The sequence below is a fragment of the Salvelinus sp. IW2-2015 genome, linkage group LG33 (assembly GCF_002910315.2).
Source record: "Salvelinus sp. IW2-2015 linkage group LG33, ASM291031v2, whole genome shotgun sequence".
Taxonomy (NCBI): domain Eukaryota; kingdom Metazoa; phylum Chordata; class Actinopteri; order Salmoniformes; family Salmonidae; genus Salvelinus; species Salvelinus sp. IW2-2015.
In genome coordinates this window covers 32,921,751-32,937,344 of record NC_036872.1, presented here as the reverse complement: position 1 = coordinate 32,937,344, position 15,594 = coordinate 32,921,751, and the positions used below count along the sequence as shown (strand labels likewise).

Sequence of the window (15,594 nt, the reverse complement as noted above, 5' to 3'; positions counted from 1 at the left end):
TCATAGTTTATTTATATTCTCGCAGTTATTGTGTAAGCAGAGGGAGGGGAACACAGGTTTTATACTGCTTTACCTGCTGCTCAGGCTGTTACAGTGTTGGGAAGCGGACTCAACAAATTACACTCTGAGCCCCTGGGTGAGACTCTACCATGCCACCCTCTCTCACTCTTCTCCTTCTCGCTCTCTCTTCTCTCCTCCTTCTCTCTCTCCTTCCCGTCTCTTTCCCGGCTCTCCTTCCCGCTCCTCCTCTCGCTCTCCTTCTCTCTTCTCCTTCCCGCTCTCCTTCTCTCTCTCCTTCTCTTCTTCTCTTCTTCTGCTCTTCCTTCTTCTCTCCTTCTCTTCTCTCATTCTCGCTCCCCTTCTTCTCTCTCCTTCTCTCTCCTTTCTTTCTTCTTCATTCTCGCTCTACTTCTCCCTTCATTCTCGCTCTCCTATCTCTCTCTCTCTCTCTTCCTTCCGCTTCTCTCTACTCTCCTTTCTCTCTTCTTCGCTTCTCTTCTCTCCTTCTCTCTTCTCCTTCTTGCTCTCTCTCCCTTCTCTCCTTTCTCTCTCTCCTTCTCGCTCTCCTTCCCCCGCTCCTCCTTCTTCTCTCTTCTCTTCTCTTCTCTCTTCTCCTTCTCTCTCTCTTCCTTCTCTTCTCTTCCTTCTCTCTCTCCTTCTCTCTCTCCTTCCCCACTCTCCTTCTCTCTCTTTCTTCTCTCTCTCCTTCTCTTCTCTCCTTTCTCGCTCTCCTCTCTCTCTCCTTCTCTCTTCTCCTTCCCGCTCTCCTTCTCTCTTCCTTCTCTCCTCTTTCTCTTCTCCTTTCCGCTCTCCCTCTCCTTTCTTCTTCTTTCTTTTTTCTTTTTCTTCTCTCTCTCCTTCTCTCTCTCCTTCTCTCTTCTTCATTCTCTCTTCCTCTCTCTCCTTCTCTCTTCTCCTTCTCTCTCTTTCTTCTCTCTTCCTTCCGTCTTCCTTCTTCTTCTCTCCTTCTCCTTCTCCTTCTCGCTCTCCCTTCCTCTTCCTTCTCTCTCTCCTTCCCTTCTCTCCTTCTCTCTTCTTCTTTCCTCTCTTCTCTCTCTCCCTTGCTCTCTCCCTTCTCGCTATCTTCTCGCCTCCCTTCTTCTCTTCTCCTTCTCTCTATCTCTTCCTCTGCTCTCCTTCTCGCCTCTCGCTTCTCCATTCTCTTCTCTCTCCTCGTCTGTCTCTCTCTTGCTCCTCTCTCTCGTCTCCCTCTCTCTCTCCTTGCGTCTCTTTCGTACTTCTTCCCTTCTCTCTCTCCTTCTCTCTCTCCTTCTCTCTCTCATTCTCTCTCTCCTTCTCTCTCTCCTTCTCTCTCTCCTTCCCGCTCTCCTTCTCTCTCTCCTTCTCCCTCTCCTTCTCTCTTTCCTTCTCTCTCTCATTCTCTCTCTCATTCTCTCTCTTACACACAGAGCGACATTCCTCTCTGTTTTATTTTTGGTTCAAAGTGTGTATTATGTTGTTTCCACTACTTAGTTGATGTACTTTGCAGTGTAGATATCTCTCTCTCTCTTTCCTTTTCCTTTTCTCTGTATCTCGGTCTCCCTCTTTCCTTTTTTCTCTCTTCCTCCTCTTTTTTCGATGCCACTCACACGAATCACTCAACTGTGGAGTATTTTTGTTGTCATGGTAACTCCTTTGATGTCCCCTTGTTGGCTATTGGGGGTTGAGGCAGTATTGGGTAGCGTTCTAACAGGTAGTCGAACACAGGGTTCTGGACAATAATTGGCAGAAAGCATTCAAAGCCATGCTATATTCCCTGATATAGTAACACCTATGAAAACTTTTTATTTGATCTTACTGGAAATAAAATATCACTGCTCAAACAGGATGCAAGAACAACAGTACAGAACAAGACTCAACTACTCATAACAGTTCAGAATCATATTCCTACACACTAACGTTGAACTTCTAAGTCAAGTTCTAAGTGAAACCATAGTAATGCCTACATTGACCTTACCCCACCAGCTGCATTGCTTTTAGCGAGGGACTTGTGTTTTGGGTTATCATGTCACATGACCTAGATTTTAACCTTTATTTTAAGCCTTTTTCAGAAATGAGAATGACACAAAAAAATGTAGCCAATTGTCTGAGAATGGTGCTGGACCATCTGACATAAAAATAAAAGGGGACAGTTTTTTGAAAAAGCTTGAAATAAAGGTTAAAATCGCAGTCATGTGACATGTTTGTGCGAAACACAGGGCTCTACTCATAGCACCAGGACTACTAGCATTAATAGCATTGATATAACAGAGGTGTTGTGCACACTAAGCCCCTGCTCCATGTATCCCTTCGCCAGGGCCTTTTATCATGGCTTCTCTACATGATTGAAAGAGAGTGGATCACRAATTAATGTCAGCGGGGTGTGGGCATGTGGGAACCAAGGGGAGGCAGTGTGCATCGTTGCCTCTCAATCAGGGGGAATTCTTTAATGTGACACTTACCATGACGTCCTTCATAGATGGTGGATAAATGTAGATAGTTCGCTCAGGCTCTCCCATAGACACCAATACAATAGCACCTGGGTCTGGTCTACCTAGTTCATTGACTTTCATGAAAAATCTCTCTCACTCTCTACCTCTCTACCTCTACCCATACCCCAGACACTTGGGCACACAGTAACAAGCTCTCGAAGGAACCATCACACTCCTCCCTCCATCCGTTACCCCTCGACCTCTGCTCCATGTGCTCATTTGTCACCCTGTATGGTCCCTAATGCTGCAGCACTAAGATGCTCCAGGGAGAATCATGGTCCATGGGACTTAATGGTTCTGSCTCAGCTGCCCAGTTTGACCCATTGGACTGGTGTCTCAGGTTCTACTACTCATGTTTGATGAGATCTGAGTAGGTATTTGTCTTTTTCTCTACTATGACCACCACAGCTAGAGTGTTGTGTCTCAAGTTCACCATTTTGACCAGAACGGCTCCACTTTTCGCAGACAAACCGAATTAGTGGAGCTTGCTTGCAGTTCAACTCGTAGAGACACAAACATTTACAGTTTAGAATGAACCTGTAATGGCCTATTTACAATGACCGCCTGCCTTTTAGAGTACATGCTTCACGGTCTGGACTGCGTATCAGGTCACCTCATCTGTGGGGGAGAGGGGTTTGGAAAGAGATGGAAACAGCATTAGTTGTGTGGAGAGCAGGGTATTGTTATCTGATGGTCTAGCAATGGTCCTCAATAGCCTTTTCATGGGCACCACTGAGACACATTAAACGGCAGTCAATTTCAAGTAAAGTTTTCCCTCCATTTGGAAGATCGTTTGCAGTGGAAATGGAAAGACAGCGAGAGGGGGGGAGGCACAATGTAATATATAATATATAATGTTATCTATTTGGATTCAGACCAGTGAACTAAAGCTAATGGGGCCAACACATGTTGGGGGTCAGACTCAATCAATACCGGAATATGAGAATATACCCTGTACCCATTCTTGATGCTGCTGTCACAGACTTTCATGTTTTCTTTTACCTTTGAGTGTTTCATTGCAATGTGTCACAATACTAGGTGTAGCATATGAGAATACTTATCCATGCGGTCATTGATATGTGAGAGCAAGTGTATCGTATCAAATGAAAAGTGGAGAATCTCACATGGAGACGAAAAGGATGGGATTTGTCTCAGTTCAGATGGAAATGTGTTGTTTTATCTCCCAGTGTAGTGGTGTAGTGAAGCGCTCATGTTTTCACTACGCTGTGTGGAGCACAAGACAACGACTGCATCTAGAATGGCACCCTATTCTTTGTATAGTGTACTACAGCCCTACTCAATAGGCAGAACACAGGCCGGATCCGGAACCAGAACGGGGTCATTACGGTCCGCGGTTGCTGACAAATAAAATAAACAATTACTATAAAACATTTTGGGAAGGGGATTCGCTTGGGATTCAACTCCTGGTATCATATGAACACACAAAAGACATGGAATTATTTTAGAATTTCAAGAAATTAGCTTTAAAATGGCTAAATGTTTTTATCCCGATGTGGCATTCATGTCACGCCCTGACCATAGAGAGCCCTTGTTTCTCTATGGTGTAGTAGGTCAGGGAGTGACTAGGGGGTGTTCTAGTTTAATTTTTCTATGTTGGTGTTTTGTATGATTCCCAATTAGAGGCAGCTGGTAATCGTTGTCTCTAATTGGGGATCATATTTAAGTAGCTATTTTTCCCACCTGTGTTTGTGGGATATTGTTTTGTGTTTGTGCACCACGTAGTAACGTTTCGTTGTTCGTTTATTGATTTATTGGTTTTGCGTTAAGTTTCACTTTTGAAATAAATATGTGGAACTCAACATCCGCTGCGCCTTGGTCCTGTTCTTACAACAACCGTGAAAATTCAAGACAAAATTATTGCCCAACCTTGGCCTTATGTGTAGAATTGCAGGAAATTAGCTTTAAAACGGATCATTTTTGCCTCGGCCAAGAAGATGAGCGTGAAGAGTTTGAACAGTTTGTGGTCGCATGGGTTGCGAGGTGGGAGTTTGCTACTACTCCGATAAATGACAATATCCATCCGGACCTTTGCTACCTAGGACATTTGTGTGACCGGACCTTCTCAAACAGTATTTGAGTTCCCCTTGTGTACTACATTTGCCCTGGTAATTTGAGACGGAACCAATGTGGACAATGGAATAGTTTTCTGCTCGTGATCCTAATTCTCCAGAGAGAATGGGTGACATGAGGCGGTTTGTGTGGATCTAGGATCAGTTTTGTGTTTTAGATCATAATGAATAAGATGACATGGACAGTAGGGACCTGATCCTAGATCAGTTCTCTAAGACTCTACTCTGAGATGCTTTATGAATACGGGCCCAGAACCTGACAGGCCCAACCTTCAGAAATCCTGCCCTACAAAGTCAAAATGCAGCAACAACGTCATTTCTTTTACTGCAAAATCTGACTTCAAAGTATGTTTTGGTCTAGACAGACAGCAATTTCTGATACTCCATAATGTATTCTGACCAACTGCCTTGTTCTTGTGTCAGGAAACTAAATACCACATTAATCKGATAATATACCTGGTCATTACAACAGATCAAAACATTTTTGACCAAATTTGTAGTWACTGCGTTTTGCTTTTGTAGGGCAAAATAGAAGACAGTGGAGCGTCATACTGTTTCACTCTAAACTCATGAGAAATCCCCTGAGTGTATTTGATTATATTAAATATGCAGCATCATCCTGACAAAAAGATCAAAGGGTTTTGCTGAAGGTTAATGGGTCAAACATATTGATCGGAACAGTGTTGTGTCTAACCCTCGCCTCATTAGGACCATTTACAGGGAATCATCTGAAAGAGCTTCTCTGATCTTCCTCCAGCCTCCTGTGGAGTGCCTACGCACGCAAGCATGCATACACACGTGCACACACACATAAACACACACATAAACACACACACACACACATAAACACACACACACACACACACACACACTTTAATGAATCAACCGATCACTGCCCGCACCCGCCCGCCCGACTAGCATCACTACTCTGAACGGTTCTGACTTGTGTGGACAACTATAAATACCGAGGCGTCTGGTTAGACTGTAAACTCTCCTTCCAGACTCATATTAAGCATCTTCAATCCAAAATTAAAAGCCAAAATTGCCAAAATTGGCTTCCTTTTTCGCAACAAAGCCTCCTTCACTCATGCTGCCAAACAACCCTCGTAAAACTGACTATACCACCGATCCTTAACTTCGGCGATGTCATTTACAAAATAGCCTCCAACACTCTACTAAGCAAATTGGATGCAGTCTATCACAGTCCCACCTGAATTGTCACCAAAGCCCCATATTCTACACACCACTGCGACCTGTATGCTCTTGTTGGCTGGTCCTCGCTACATATTCGTCGCCAGGCCCACTGGCTCCATGTCATCTATAAGTCTTTGCGAGGTAAAGCTCACCCATAGCACGCGCTCCAGCAGGTATATTTCACTGGTCAAATCAAATCAAAGTGTATTTGTCACATGCGCCGAATACAACCTTACAGTGACATGCTTACTTACAGGATCTAACCAACAGTGCAAAAAAGGTATTAGGTGAACAATAGAAATAAAGAAATAAAAACAACACTAAAAAGGCTGTGAAAAATAACAGTAGCGAGGCTATATACAGTAGCGAGGCTATAACAGTAGCGAGGCTATAACAGTAGCGAGGCTACATACAGGCACCGGTTAGTCAGGCTGATGGAGGTAGTATGTACATGTAGATATGGTTGAAGTGACTATGCATATATGATGAACAGAGAGTAGCGGTAGCGTAAAAGAGGGGTTGGCGGGTGGTGGGTGGTGCGACACAATGCAGATAGCCAATGTGCTGGGGCAAGGGTTGGCCGGTCCAATTGAGGTAGTATGTACATTAATGTATAGTTAGTGACTATGCATATATGATAAAAAAGAGAGTAGCAGCAGCGTAAAATAGGGGTGGGGGGGGCACACAATGCTGTCCGGGTAGCCATTTTATTAGCTGTTCAGGAGTCTTATGGCTTGGGGGTAAAAACTGTTGAGAAGCCTTTTTGTCCAAGACTTGGTACTCTGGTACCGGTAGTAGAGATAACAGTTTATGACTGGGGTGGCTGGGGTCTTTGACAATTTTTAGGACCTTCCTCTGACACCGCCTGGTGTAGATGTCCTGGATGGCAGGCAGCTTAGCCCCAGTGATGTACTGTGCCGTACGTACTACCCCCTGTAGTGCCTTGCGGTTGGAGGCCGAACAATTGGTGTACCAGGCAGTGATGCAACCAGTCAGGATGCTCTCGATGTTGCAGCTGTAGAACCTTTTGAGGATCTGAGGACCCATGCCAAATCTTTTTAGTTTCATGAGGGGGAATAGGCTTTGTCGTGCCCTCTTCACGACTGTCTTGGTGTGTTTGGACCATTCTAGTTTGTTGGTGATGTGAACACCAAGGTACTTGAAGCTCTCAACCTGGTCCACTACAGCCCCGTCGATGAGAATGGGGGCATGTTCGGTCCTCCTTTTCCTGTAATCCACAATAATTTCCTTAGTCTTGGTTACGTTGAGGGATAGGTTGTTATTCTTGCACCACCCGGCCAGGTCTCTGACCTCCTCCCTATAGGATATCTCGTTGTTGTTGGTGATCAGGCCTACCACTGTTGTGTCGTCTGCAAACTTAATGATGGTGTTGGAGTAATGCCTGGCTATGCAGTCGTGGGTGAACAAGGAGTACAGGAGTACCCCTAGGGGGGCTCCAGTGTTGAGGATCAGCATGGCAGATGTGTTGCTACCTACCCTCACTACCTGGGGGCGGCCCGTCAGGAAGTCCAGGATCCAGTTGCAGAGGGAGGTGTTTAGTCCTAGGATCCTTAGCTTAGTCATGAGCTTTGAGGGTACTCTGAGCTGTAGTCAATGAATAGCATTCTCACATAGGTGTTCCTTTTGTCGAGGTGGGAAAGGGCAGTGTGGAGTGCAATAGAGATTACATCATCTGTGGATCTGTTTGGGTGGTATGCAAATTGGTAGGTCTAAGGTTTTTGGGATAATGGTGTTGATGTGAGCCATTACCAGCCTTTTAATGCACTTCATGGCTACGGATGTGAGTGCTACGGGTCTGTAGTCATTTAGGCAGGTTGCCTTTGTGTTCTTGTGTACAGGGACTATGGTGGTCTGCTTGAAACATGTTGGTATTACAGACTCAGTGAAGACACCTGCCAGTTGGTCAGCACATGCCCTGAGTACACGTCCTGGTAATCTGTCTGGCCCTGCAGCCTTGTGAATGTTGACCTGTTTAAAGGTCTTACTCACGTCGGCTACGGAGAGCGTGATCACACAGTCGTCCGGAACAGCTGATACTCTCATGCATGCCTCAGTGTTGCTTGCCTTGAAGCGAGCATAGAAGTGATTTAGCTCGTCTGGTAGGCTTGTGTCACTGGGCAGCTCGCGGCTTTGCTTCCTTTTGTAGTCTGTGATAGTTTGCAAGCCCTGCCACATAAGACAAGCTTCGGAGCAGGTGTAGTATGATTCAATCTTAGCTTCTGGTTGGGGTTTGTACGTACAGTCACTGTGGGGACGACGTCCTCTATSCACTTATTGATAAATCCAGTGACTGATGTGGTGTTCTCCTCAATGCCATCAGAAGAATCCCGGAACATATTCCAGTCTGTGATAGCAAAACAGTGCTGTAGTTTCGCATCTGCTTCATCTCACCACTTTTTTATAGACCGAGTCACTGGTAAACAGTCACGAAAAGTATAGCTGAAAACTCTCTAGGCAGGTAGTGTGGCCTGCAATTTATCACAATATACTCTACTTCAGGCGAGGAAAATCTAGAGACTTCCTTAGATTTCGTGCACCAGCTGTTGTTTACAAATATGTACAGACCTCCCTCCCTCGTCTTACCGGAGTGTGCTGTTCTATCTTGCCGGTGCAGCGTATATCCCGCTAGCTGAATATCCATATCATCATTCAGCCACGATTCCGTGAAACATAGGATACTACAGTTTTTGATGTCCCGTTGGTTGGATATTCGTGATCGAACCTTGTCTAATTTATTGTCCAATGTTTGCACGTTGGCGTGTAATATTGACGGTAATGGCAGCTTTCCCACTCGCCTTCTGCGGAGCCTCGTGAGGCATCCCGCTCTGTGTCCTTTGTACCTGCGTCTCTTCCTCTTGCAAATGACTGGAWTGTTGGCCTTGTCGGTTGTTCGGAGAATGTCCTGTGCATCCTGCTTGTTGAAAAAAAATCTATGTCTAATCCGAGGTGAGTGATCGCTGTCCTGATATCCAGAAGCTCTTTTTTGCCGTAAGACACAGCTGCAGAAACATTATGTACAAAATAAGTTACAAATAACGTGAAAAAACCCCACATAATAGCACAATTGGTTGGGCGCCCCTAAAACTGCTGTCATTTCTTCCGGCGTCATTTTCTGTTGGCTTTGGTCATTCTCAAACCAACACCTCCTTTGGCCGCCTTCCATGCTGCCAATGACTGGAACGAAGTTGGAGACTTACATCTCCCTCTGTCACGCCCTGGCCATAGAGAGGCTTTTATTCTCTATTTTGGTTAGGCCAGGGTGTGACTAGGGTGGGCATTCTAGTTTCTTTATTTCTATGTTTGTGTGGTTCTCAATCAGAGGCAGCTGTCTATCGTTGTCTCTGATTGGGGATCATATATAAGTTGTTCTTTTCCGTTGGGTTTTGTGGGTAGTTAGTTTCTGTTTAGTGTCTGCACCTGACAGAACTCTTCCGTTTTTTCACTTTGTCGTTTTGTTCGAGTGTTTTCTGAGAAATAAAATATCATGAACACTTACCACGCTGCACTTTGGTCCATGTTACACCCTCAATAACTTTAAAACCCCTTTGGGCTAGGGGGCAGTATTTTGACGTCCGGATGAAAAGCGTGCCCAAATTAAACTGCCTGTTACTCAGGCCCAGAAGCTAGGATATGCATATAATTGGTCGATTTGGATAGAAAACACTCTAAAGTTTGTCTAAACACTCTAATTCGGCCTACCACTGATTTCAATGGCTGGCACTTTTATTATAAMGCCAAATCCTCCGAAATTGCAGTTCCTAGGGCTTCCATTTGATGTCCACAGCCTTTAGAAAGAGTTTCAGGCAGTTTTTTTTTTTAATGAGGGAGAAGTTGTAGTTTTTCTAAYTGGCTCCAATTTTGGCTGTAGTGTTTCCATGCGAATGGACGAAAGAGCGCGTTCTTTTTGTTAATCTCTGGTAAAGACAATAACGATTCTCCGTCTTAAATTTCATCATTTATTTGCGTATTAGAGTACCTAAGGTTTGATTATAAACGTTGTTTGACTTGTTTGGATAAGTTTATTAGTAACGTTTGGGATTCATTTTGTATGCATTTTGAAGGAGAGAAAACGGTGGATTATTGACTGAAGCGCGCCAGGTAAACTGAGTTTTTATGGATATAAAGAAGAACTTTATCGAACAAAAGGACCATTTGTAATGTAAATGGGACCTTTTGGAGTGCCAACAGAAGAAGATCTTCAAAGGTAAGGCATTTATTATATTGCTATTTCAGACTTTCGTGTCGCAACTGCCTGGTTGAAAATGATTTGTCATGCATTTGTATGCGGGGCACTGTCCTCAGATAATCGCATGGTTTGCTTTTGCCGTAAAGCCTTTTTTAAATCTGACACATTGGCTGAATTAGCAAGAAGTTAATGTTTGCGCGTTTTGTTCAGTAATCTACAGGCTCAAACGCAGTCACAACAGGCAGACGAAAAATCCAAATTGTATTCGTAAAGTTCGTTGAAACATGTCAAACGATGTTTATAATCAATCCTCAGGTTGTTTTTAGCCTAAATAATCAATAATATTTCAACCGGACAATAACGTCGTCAATATAAAAGGTAAACAAGAAAGGCGCACTCTCGGTCGTGCGCATGAAAAARCTCTGGGACACTGTAGGGTCCACTCATTCAGAGTGYKCTTASTCTCTCATTTTTCAGAATACAAGCCTGAAACAATTTCTAAAGACTGTTGACATCRAGTGGAAGSCATAGGAASTGCAATTTGAGTCCTAAGTCAATGGATACTGTAATGGCATTCAATAGAAAACTACAACACAGCCCATCTGTAAATAGCCCATCCAACCAACCAACTACCTACCACTTCCCATATTTGTTTTTTTGATCTTTTGCACACCAGTATTTCTACTTGCACATCCTCATCTGCACGTCTATCACTCCAGTGTTAATCGCTAAACTGTAATTACTTCGCCACTATGGCCTATTTATTGCCTTACCTCCTTACTTCATTTGCACACACTGTATACAGATTTTTCTATTGTGTTATTGACTACGTTTATTTATCCATTTATCCCATGTGTAACTCTGTGTTTATGTCGCACTGCTTTGCTTTATCCTGGCCAGGTCGCAGTTGTAAATGAGAACATGTTCTCAACTGTCCTACCTGGTTAAATAAAGGTGAAATATATATATWTWTTTTTAAATGAGAGCAGATAGTGGTTCATTGTTGATCAGTGTAAGTGTTAAGAGAAGCACAGTGAATATATGTGAACGGATATGAGCCTGGAGCTGTCATGTTTAACCTATAGTGGGGAATACTGCCCACCGTGTGTGTATCGGTCGGCGTAGAAGTCATAAGCATAGAGCCAGACCCTGTAAGTTTTTAAATCGTCAGGTGATCTAGACCTCTCCTCTCATCCCCCTTTTCTCCGTCTCTTCCTCCCAGGTATGTAGAGATCATCGCTAAGGAGGGAGTGAATCTCAAAGAACTCTACCTGGTCTCCTGCAAGATCACAGATCACGGTAAACATCACACTCTATTCCCTCTATTTCTATAACTTCTGCTCTCTCTCTCTCTCTCAGTACTATTCTCTATCAGGAACAGTGTGAGACAGAGAGAGAGGGTGAGACAGAGAGAGAGTGTGAGACAGAGAGAGAGTGTGAGACAGAGAGAGAGTGTGACACAGAGAGAGAGTGTGACACAGAGAGAGAGTGTGACACAGAGAGAGAGTGCGAGAGAGAGAGAGTGTGAGACAGAGAGAGAGTGCGAGACAGAGAGAGAGTGCGAGACAGAGAGAGAGTGCGAGACAGAGAGAGAGTGCGAGACAGAGAGAGTGCGAGTTGTTGTACTGTGTGTGTATTCTGTTTTAGTTGACCTCAGAAAGGTGACTGTGACTCTTCAGCTCCGGACTCAGATCCTGTACACCCCTTTCATGTTTACTGATATTATCTAAATACCTCATCTATAATCCACACACATCATCAGATCTGAACCTAGTGAGCTCTCTCTCCTCTCGACCAACCCAATACAGTAATGGTTTCATGAATTGTGTTTGCATGTCAAGCCCTTGGTAGCATGGACGTTACTCACACTACTCACTAATTTGTTGGTCTAGTATTTTTCTCCCCAGTGTAAGATCCTATGGTATCTCAGCCTAGTCTGTGGTGGTCAGGGGAACTCTGTGTGTTCATGTGGTAAATCGTTCAGTGGTTTCCCTGCCATGTGTTTCCCCTCTAGCCAAACCATTGTGACTGTAATCACTGAACCACTCCCCTCTAGCCAACCCATTGTGACTGTAATCACTGGACCACTCCCCTCTAGCCAACCCATTGTGACTGTAATCACTTGACCACTCCCCTTGAGTGTTTCTGTGTGTTCATACTGGACCTGAACCGTGCACCGACAACTTGATAAATGACCACCTCTCGCTCTCTTGTTCTCTCTCTCTCTCTCTCTTGTTCTCGTTCTCTCTCTCTGAACAAGATTAATTAGTGATCCCGGATCTTCTCTCTTTATTAATGACCTTTCAGACCATCAGTGACTACTTCAGGTCTCAAGGGTCTGCGTGTATGTATGCATGTTTTTGTGTGTGTGTATTGTCAGGCCTTCCTGTTGTGGCCGGATAGAGATGTCCTCCCTCCTCTCCCAGATCTAATAGAATGATTCCTGCTCCAGCCTTTGATAAATGGAATCCTAGACGTGAGGCTTTCCATCTGCCATGCTGGGCCAGTCTGTTCCGCTCATCTTCTACAATAATGATTCTATATTAATGGCTGCCAAGAGAACATTTGAGATGTCTACGAGCCGCTTGTGATCAATTGTTCCATTTCCCCTGGTCATTCGCTTCCTGTGTGTTTAGTTTTTATTAGAAAGAGGGGAAGGGGGGGAGGTGGAGAGGGAGACAATAACAAGGGAAGAAATAGCTTTAGTAATGGAGATTTAGTTACACATTAAACATGTATACTGAACAAAAATATATACAGTAAACGCAAAATGTAAAGTGTTCGTCCCATGTTTCATGAGCTGAAATAAAATATCCCAGAAATGTTCCATTCCACAAAAATGTGACTCACCACCTGGATTCGGTCTTATCTTCTTATGGCTGCAGGGGGAGTATTGAGTAACTTGGAAAAATGTGCCCATTTCAAACGGCCTCGTACTCAATTCTTGCTCGTACAATATGCATATTATTACTATTGGATAGAAAACACTCTCTAGTTTCTAAAACCGTTTGAATTATTTCTCTGAGTGAAACAGAACTCATTCTGCAGCCCACTTCCTGACAGGAAGTGAGATTTCTGAAATCGAGGTCTCTGTTCAAAGGCTTGCCTATAAATGGGCATGATACGTATTGGTATACATACACGTCATACACCTTCCCCTAGATGTCAAGAGGAAGTGAGAGAAGAAATGAATGGATTATCTTGTTCTGAAGTGGAATAAATCCTCTTGGAATGACGTGTCCGCCATTTCCTGTTTTTTCGAAAGCGCGAAGATGAACCTGGAATCGCCTTCTGGAAAGCCGTCGTTATAGGCGAATASTATCTCCGGCTTTGATTTTATTTGATACATGATACAATATCATCGTAAAGTATGTTTTTTCAATATAGTTTTATTAGATTATTGAAATTTATTCGGGACGTTAGGCGTGTTGCGTTGTTTGACTTTGTTCACGAAGGAGAGCTTCGCGCCACTGGGCCAGTGTGCTTGCTAATTCAAGAGGGAAGGAGGTCGTTCGAAACCCAAACAACGACTGTTCTGGACAAAGGACCCCTTGTACAACATTCTGATGGAAGATCACCAAAAGTAGGACCCATTTTGGGATGCTATTTCATATATCTGTCGAACTGTGCTATCGCTACCGTTTGCCTTGAATCAATGCTGTTGTGTGTTAGCTATTGTAGTAAGCTAATATAATGCTATATTGTGTTTTCGCTGTAAAACACTTAAAAAATCAGAAATATTGGCTGTATTCACAAGATCTTTTTCTTTCATTTGCTATACACCATATATTTTTCAGAAATGTTTTATGATGAGTATTTAGGTATTTGACGTTGGTGTCTGTAATTACTCTGGTTGCTTCGGTGCTATTTCTGATGGTAGCTGTGATGGTAGCATCAATGTAAAACTGATTTATACCTCCAAATATGCACATTTTTCGAACAAAACATAGATTTATTGTGTAACATGTTATAGGACTGTCATCTGATGAAGTTGTTTCTTGGTTAGTTTGGTTGGATCTTGGTTAGTTAGGTTGGCTTTGTGCATGCTACCTGTGCTGTGAAAAATGTCTGTCCTTTTTTGTATTTGGTGGTGAGCTAACATAAATATAGTGTGTTTTCGCTGTAAAAACATTTTAAAAACGGACATGTTGGCTGGATTCACAAGATGTTTATCTTTCAAATGCTTTATTGGACTTGTTAACCTCTAACGAGCCTCTACCCCGGGTCCGGGATCACCCCCCACCCCCCCACACACTGATTAGCATAGCTAGCATAGCTTCACAAGTAGATAGTAGCATCTAAATATCATTAAACCACAAGTCCAAGACACAGCATGAAAGATACAGATTTGTGAATAAAGCCACCATTCAGATTTTTTAAATGTTTTACAGGGAAGAAACAAAATATGTAAATCTATTAGCTAAACACGTTAGCAAAATACACCACTTTTCTAACTCCATCAGTTTCTTTACTACTTCAGGTGCTATCACCAATTCGGCTAAACTAAGATATTGATAGCCACTAACCAAGAAAAAACCTCTTCAGATGACAGTCTGATAACATATTTATGGTATAGGATAGGTTTTGTTAGAAAAAAGTGCATATTTCAGGTAGAAATCACAGTTTACAATTGCACCGACCATCACAAGACGACTAGAATTACTATAGAGAGGCAACGTGTATGACCAATTTACTCTTAATAAAACATTTCATAAAGAATAGACAAAGCATAGCAATGGAAAGACCCAGATCTTGTGATTCCAGACAATATTTCAGATTTTTTAAGCGTTTTACAGCGAAAACACAATAAATCGATAAGGCATACCACATGTGAAAAACGTTACCAGACGCATCGAGTCTCAGCCGAAAAGAGCGCTTATAACGTAATCACCGCCAAAATATATTAATTTTTCACTAAACCTTCTCAGAATTCTTCCGATGACACTCCTGAAACATCATTTTACACATACAATATACCAGTTTGTTCAAAAATATGTGCATATTTAGCCATACAAAACCGTGGTTATATAATGGAAATAGTCACAACTCAAGCATACAAAAGAGGTGAGGAGCTTCAGCTTCTTCTAGTGTACCATGCATTTCTAGGATTAATGAAAGCTAATTCTCTATTACTACTAAAAAAATACAGGAGTTGAACAGGAATCGAAAGACAAATTAATTCGTTAAATGCAATCCGTGCAACTGATCTGCTAACATTTTAAAATGGATTCGCTTCGTTTTCAATACCACGGTGCAGCTTGGCTCTACAGCCTGAATGATACTAAACACAAAATGGCGAAACATAGCGTTTAAACATGTTTCAACAGATGCCAGAACAACGATTTATTCATCATAAATATTGTTCTTACTTTGAGCTGTTCTTCGATCGAATCTTGGGCAATGAATCCTTTCTATGTAATAAGTATCGTTCTTGTTGGTCGATCAATTCCTTCCGTCTAGCCTCGTGAAATGTCCACTCAACGCTCCGGCCATACTGAAACGTTGCCCAAGCTTAAAAGTGCGCATCGAGAAAGAAATTCGGTCAGAAATCGCACTTAAAACGGATAAAATTGCTATAAACGGTTTAAATATAACTACCTTATGATGTTTTTTAACACCTTAAAACGAGGGT

General features: G+C 42.9%; 1 pseudogene; it reads left to right on the top strand.

Moving 5' to 3' along the window:
- LOC139023553 (F-box/LRR-repeat protein 17-like) overlaps positions 1-15,594 on the top strand; it is a 411,307-nt pseudogene that overhangs the window by 248,423 nt on the left and 147,290 nt on the right.